This window comes from Botrytis sinoallii (assembly GCF_014898435.1).
Source record: "Botrytis sinoallii strain Bc 23 chromosome Unknown BSIN_005, whole genome shotgun sequence".
Lineage (NCBI taxonomy): Eukaryota > Fungi > Ascomycota > Leotiomycetes > Helotiales > Sclerotiniaceae > Botrytis > Botrytis sinoallii.
In genome coordinates, this window is record NW_024066032.1 from 892,792 (window position 1) to 900,832 (window position 8,041).

An 8,041-nucleotide genomic window follows, 5' to 3' on the forward strand; every position below is an offset into this window, starting at 1 on the left:
GAGTGTAGTAGAATCGATTATACCATCAATCATTATAAGTAATAATTTTAATATAATAACTGAGAGATAGTAAGACAATCTGATTGATTTTACAAAGAAAGTAGGTATAAGAGAGGTTAGAGATTTTTACAAGTACAAACTTTACAAATATCAATAATCGAGTTATTACAACAATAAGCTATAATCGGATTACTTTCATATATTCGAACACTTCAATTCGGAAGCTTTTCAAATAATCAGCATGAATCTTTTATATAAGCTCAGATACAAACTATGTTTGTATAGCATATTTGTTGCAAAACACGAGATATGTATGATACAATCTGTTTATAATGCTTTAGTTGATATAGTCCGATCATTGTATAGGGAGTAGTCTAATAAAGAGATTGAGGATGCTCTTGTGGATAAGGGATTTATATTTTGATTGAAAAGTATATAGAAGAGAATAAATGAAAAAGATATATGAATATATGAATTACTAAAAGAACTCGAGGTATTTCAAGTGAGTGGTTAGTTCGGATTGTTTGGTTTTAATCGGTATTGATTATTGTAGATACCGATTGTTTTATTGCAAATCGAAACTGTTTCAGGATTCAAGTCTTTATATACCAAGAGAAAGGGTATTGATACTGGATAAAAAGCATTGTTAGTACCAAAGAGTATATATCCCAATCTACCTCAATAAGAAAGTAGTAAATCTGATAAATCAATTGTACGCTAATATTATAATTAGAATAAACTATTATTATTGAAAACAGTTTAGGATACTTTTGGACTTTTTCGATTGGAAGAATCTTTTCGGCAATCCAATCTATTATTACTATAATTAATACTATTATCAATGAAAAGAGGTGGTCAATTATTCGGTGATTCGTTTAATAATGATGATGGGTTAAGTAAGGGTGGAGGAGGTAATGGAGGTAGAGGAAACAGTTTTCTATAAGGTGGATATAATAGAAATGGAAATGGTGGTGGATATGATGGGAATGGAAATAGTAGAAATAGAAATAGTGGAAATGGAAATGGTGGTGGACGAGGCGGTATGGGAGGAGGAGGTGGAGGTGATTTAGGATATAGTTATGGTATTTAGGAGAACTTTCCAAATTTATTATTAAGAGTTATAAATATTGGTTAACTTTTTGGAAATCTTGTAAAATTTTATAACAAAAATAACAAATATAGTGGATAAGATAATAATTTCATGCACAAATTCAATATATTCTTCAACAATTACTAACATATTGATTTACCTGACAATCTATTCCTAAGAGTATTCCTTGCTATATTTGTTGATATAGTATTTGATTTTTATTATATGAATTTAGAGATTATACTGATATTAATATAAAAAATTCACAAGTTGTTTGTGGATATATTTAAAGGCTCTAAGTACAAGAGGAATATTATATAGTAATGGGAAGTTGTTATACTAAAGAATGTAATAGTACAATTAGAGAATGATAGGAAATCAATTATTTATTATCTATAACAGATAGTGATAAGATTATATTATTTATATAAAGGATTTAGTGATATGATTAGGATAGAGGATTTATTTTATTAAAAGATTGTTAATGTATATACACTAGTATCAGTATGCTCTTTAGCTTGTTTTCGTCTAGCTGATAATATACTAAGTCTTCTTGAAGAACTTTGTTTAACTATTATGATATGGGAGCTGGCTCATCCGAACGAAAATATGATATTCTATATCAACTGAAAGTATTAATATAGAGAAGGATATAATTAGAATAGAAGATTTGAATAAGATGGTTGATAATTATTCAAATCATGAACTAAAAAGAAATATTTTGTTTACAAAAAGGATAATTATTGGTTAATTAAAAATAATAAGGAGGAGTGCGACGAATTACAATATAAATACAAAGAGTGATTTAAGAATACTAATAACAACTTTGATAAAGATTTTGAGTAGTTTTTTGTTGAATATAAAGATCCCAATCAAAATAATATTAAGGAATCTGATATTAATACTAATAAGAAAATCGAAGCTTATTTCGCTTAATATAAATTTCAAGATTCATTAAAACAAAAACCATATTCAAGCTTTGTTATTCAAAACAAACTTATCAATAATAAAGAGATTATAACAAGATTGATTAATAAAACATTTATTTATACCCTAATATATCAAACTCAAAAGGAAACCATATTTATAAACAGATATGATTTTAAAGAGTTCAAGAATATCATTGTTGATATAACTATAGCGGAATAGTTTATAATAGGATTCAATCAATATATAGCATACAAACAACTGTCGAGAATGTTATTTTAAACAAAAGCAAAACAGAAATCACAAATATAATATTCGAGATCAGAAGAGTTAAATCTTTCGAATCAATCAAACTCCACCTACCCCTAGGAACTATTGAATTTCATATTATAGATACAAAAACATTATTCCTACTATCACTTAATAACATAAATCGTCTCAGTATATACTACAATAACATTATCAACATTGTTGTTATAAAAACAAGAAAAAGTTATTCTTGCATTCAATATAACAAGTATACAGTTTTATTATAGCAAATAAATATACAATAGTTTATACAATAAATCATTAAAAATAGTAAGTGTTATCTTACCGATACAAAACTATAACACCTACACTATTGTTTTGATTATCTATTGGTATATAGACTTTTACAAGTATTATAGCGAGCTAATCACAATAACATCTCAAAAGCCGAGATTGACAAGCTCAACAAGTTCTATCAACATTATCAAAAGTACAAAAAATCATCAGATCGATTTAAGTTCAATCTACAAAATGATATTGACTTCAACCACTCAATAATAATTGATATCATATATATTGATACTCATTCTATTCTATATATTATTGATAAAGGTATACAATTTCAAGCTATGTAATAGCTGAATAATATTATTGCGAAATACACTTTCGATATGCTTCGAAAATATTAGATAAATACTTACATCAGTTCACTAGATTTTATTATACATAATACTAGGAAGAACTTTATAAATAAGGAATTCGTTTAATATACTGCAATTATGTTGATAAGAATAAAGAATATATCAATTGAGATATACTGATTAGTTAGCATAATTAAACACTATCATACAGTCATCAAGAGAGTATATGCTATTATTTCCGATAAGCTTGGTAGCTCTACCACAAAAGAGATAATATTATAAATAGCTATAAAAGTAATAAACAATACTACAGGATCAAATAGATTAGTTCCAACACTTTTAATCTTTAAAGTATATCTGCGGATATCTGAATCTAATCTACCCACATCTATAGTTTTATAGTGATAGTTAGCAATTAAGAAGGTAATGAATAAGATTTATAAGCTATAAGCTACACAATAAGTATCTGATACTTTGAGTTAATGAAATGGACCGTCTACAATAACTTTATATAACTTACCTGTCAATTCGAAGGTTTGGATATAAAGAGAATATAAGAAATGGATAGAACCATATCATTTATTAGATATAAAAAATGAAATATATATAATACAATTATTAAGTAGATTAATGGAATTTTGTACTATTCAGATTAAATCTTATATAAAGGATATACAGGATTGGTTTTAGGATTAACTCTAATTACCTATCGAATTAGTATAAATACTATTTATATAAGTTAGATTGAGACAAAAAGACCATTGTCCTCCGCAAGGAGCCCGACTGGTTCAGTGATAAAGTGATCGGGCCACTCTTCCACTATTCTACGACTTAAGACTATAGTAACGAAATCTTCGTATATATAGGCCAATCCCCATCTTTAGGATCCACATAGATCCACTCTATATACCGCCTCATAGGCTACCTTAATGTGAACCTTATAACACAACTCCTCTAAACTTTGACAATCTACCGCTAACCCTAATAGAGCTTCTCTACCATAAACCGCAAAAGCAATCGATCGAGTACTGAAGAGGAACTAGTAATCCCTTCTCTAGTCACCACCACTATGCTTATACGCTACTCCGCTATCAAGCAGAATTACTATTTTAGTCATTCCTCTTAAACGGCCTAATAGCCGAACTCTCCGTTCCTCTAAAGCACCATCACACACACACCCGCTTTTTTGAAGCAGCACACCTATACATACCGCTCCTGTTCATAAAATATAATTCTATAACAAAAATAATTGTACAATCAGAATACTTCTCTCCATAAGCAAAAGGAAGCGCTAGAAATATAAGGCCAATCAAATAGCCCTATTTGCAATCATTACACTGGCTTGTTTAGAATATATAAAAGGAACTGGATTTACCCTATAAGGTTTTACTAGCATACACATCAACGCCTTTCTGTATTTGTAACTCTAGATCTAGCTATGTCTTTCATACCCCTCGGGAGGTCCTCCACAAGATGTTAATCACTATAAATAAATAAATAAATAAATAAGTTAGATTGATATAGTAAAGACAACTTGTTATACCTAATGTAAGTAGAACAACTTTGCCAAAATCTAGCAAAGTTATATCTACTCCCTTACCAACTACCACCAGGAATAGGAATTCAGAGGAGATTTTTTTAAATATATCTAAGGATTCCTGATTTTAATAGTAATGGATCCTTTAAATAGTAATTCTGATATAATCAATATTTTTCGTGAAAGAAGAAGATACTGAATCTATAGAATATTTATTGGATTTATCAATCTTTATATTAGATAAAGATAAGCCTAACGATATACAATATATTAAATGTTATATAGCGACTATTGATATTACATTATTAACAATTTTTGTGAAATCAAAATGAAAAGAGATTAACGGATTTATAGAAAATAGTGTTTTTTAACTCATAAAGATTATGGATATCCTTATAAGTATAAGGATCTTTAACTCTCGCTTTGTCGATAAGATTAAAAATGAAAGAATTGATAAAGCATTTCCTAAATCCTGATTGATTATACAAGTATAAAAAGATTAAGGAAAAGGTATTGTTTTAATATAATCGCTAATAATATAATATATTAGTTAATATATTATATTAGTAGTAATAGCGATACTATTCAAAAACAAAGTAATTATAAGTATTCGCAATATTATATAAGTATATACATAATCGATATTAAACTTAGTTCGAAAGTTTTATATTCGATTATCATTGGAAATGGATATTTCAGAAGGTTTTATCTTGTAAGTTGTATAACTATTGTATAGTATTCTGAAAGTAGATAATTATTGGTTTAGTATCTATTACAAGTATTACACTAATATTCTCAAAATGATACAATTAATCTATGATTCATGTTTGTTATATATAACTAAAGACGATACAATATTCGGTATTATTGGATTATAAATGGATGATATATTTATTGTAGCTAATAAAGTCTTTATAGTTTGTGAGTAGGCTGAGCTTAAAAATGTAAATTTTATAATAAAAGAGTATAAAATATTTATATTAGATATATTATTTAAGTTCAATGGTAATCTGATTATTTAGCGGGATGATAATACGATTTACCTTAATCAGAAGAAGTAATGTGAAAACCTTCGTTTAATCAAATCAAAACCATTTGATATATAAAGCATGTGTGGCAAGCTTAGAAAGTCGGTAATAATAAAAGACTAATATATTATATAATGTGTTTGAGGAATATATATGGTAATTATATATCAATCAGAGGCAGTTTTTGACTTGTCATATACGATATAAATAGTTAATTCAAAAGAAGAAAATGCTAATACTTTCAATAAATGCATTTAATGGCAGATCGACAACTCAGAAAGAGGATTATAATTTGTTTCACTTGATATGGATTCTCTTAAATTGGTTATATTTATAGATACGTCCTTTGCTAACAACAAAGATTTGTTCTTTCAGATTGGATATATTATTGTTTTAATGGACAAATTCGATAGAGCTAATATTATTCATTCGTTGATTATCAAAACCAATTAGGAATTCAGTTTATCTAATTTGTCTTTAATTCAATATCTTTATTGATATAAAGCCTATTGATTCAATAACAATACACGAGCTTATAACAACCATATCTACGGATATCCCGAAATCATATTATACAATACATACCAGCGTGATTGCTATAGCGCTCCAAGCTGCTTAGCTCGAGAATGCTGTTGTAGTAGAATCAGAGAGGGCCAGCGAGCCAGTTATCACCTATAGGGATAGCAGACTCCCCGATCGATCTCGATGATCACTCCTCAACCATTGTTCCGAAGAGAGTGTGAATTAGCAACAAAAACACTAATCCTCTTTCAAGCTTGTTCGAAAGTGGTTAGAACATTATTGAAATAGTTATGAAGACAGCTATTCAGAAGAAGATCGATATACAACGGAAGCGTACTGCAGACAAGGCTTTAGTACTCATTAGCTTCGAGACGATCCTTGTATAGTTTGCAGTGTAATTTGTAGAACAGGATCTGAGCCGATTGACAGGAGAACTGGTATGTAGAGTATTAATAGCCATCACAGACAGTACAAAAAGGATCTACAACTCAAAGCTAACAATAGAAAGCGTGAAGCTAATTATGCAAACGTATGCGGGAATGCTTCGAACCCCTAAAACCGCAACCGCTACTCCCTTCGGCTCAACTATAGAAACAGAAGCTACAAACAGGCCCAAGCGGATGATCAGTAAAGCACCAAGATTAAAACACATAGATGAAAAACTCTTCCTCCGATTTAACAAACAAATCAAGATGGAGTTATCCTTATGGAGGATCAGACAGGTATTAGTAAAGACGATCCCAGAGATTGCTACTCTAGGGGCTAGAGCTATTGCAATAGTAATATTCACTTGAATTGGGTGGGCAGTCATAGTTTCCCTAGAAGCCTGTATAGTCCTTCTTGCAAACAAACAATAGGCTATAGCAGCTACTAAAGCTACAGATCTTGTAATCAGTGAGCCATAATATATATATATAGCATTAGGAGTCCTGATAATTATTACCGATCTTTTGAGAATGTTTACAAAGATTAGAGAAAAACAAATGAAGGAAGAAATCTGATATCAGACGGGATTACATCCAGTATAGATAGCAAGATCCAAGTTTGAAGTAGATAAGCAGAATTGGATTACTTTGATACTATTCTTTTAGGAGTAGTTATCTTATTATAACCTATTCAACGAGATCCGAATGTTTCTAGCAAATAGAAAACGAGCTTTGGGAAGATACAACCCAGAGTATTAGCAATACTATAAAAGCTGGAAATGCAAAAGAGAAGCGGTATGCAGAAAGTGCGCATACCCACTATCTATTTATAAGCCAATCGGAAATTGTAATTACTCAATACAATACGCAGGATGCTGCGGGCCCTTTCCAGCGGATCATAACAATTACCCCACCAAGCCCCAGCAAGTAAACAGTAAGATAATGTATCCGGATTGAAAGTAGATCTAGATCATCCGATAAGCAGGGGAGATCAATACTATTATTACCTCAATACTAGTAGTAACAATTCAAATATCGGTGATAGTATAAGAAAGGAAAAGGAAATCTAGAATAAATACAGTCTTCCGACACAAAGATAATAGTAACTCGAAAAGCAATACTAAAAGAGAGCAAGCAAACGATATCTCACAAAGCTTAATAGATGAAAAGTAAAATACGCAAGATTAATATATCATTTATAGTAGAATAGTAAAGATCAATAAGAATCTCAATCTTAAAGTTCTGAATAATCAGATTATAATTGGGGGATATAATACAATAATAAAAGATCTATATAAATAAATCGAATCCGCTATTTATTATCTGGATAAACACACGGAAAAGTCTTGTACTGCATACAGCAGTATTGCAGCGAGCGTTTAAGGAAAAGATCAATGTAATATGTATATAAGAGCTCTGGGTATCCAATATACATATTTAAATATATAACGAATACCAATGCCTATCTCTAGTAACCTCCTAGAGGGGGAGCGGAACATACGAGAAAGGGTAGGGACATCTACGAGTAATGATATATATCAGAACTGAGATTAAACTATAAGTACTACAATTAGTAGGAGAGGAGTATAGAGATTATATATAACTTTCTATAAACAGAATTA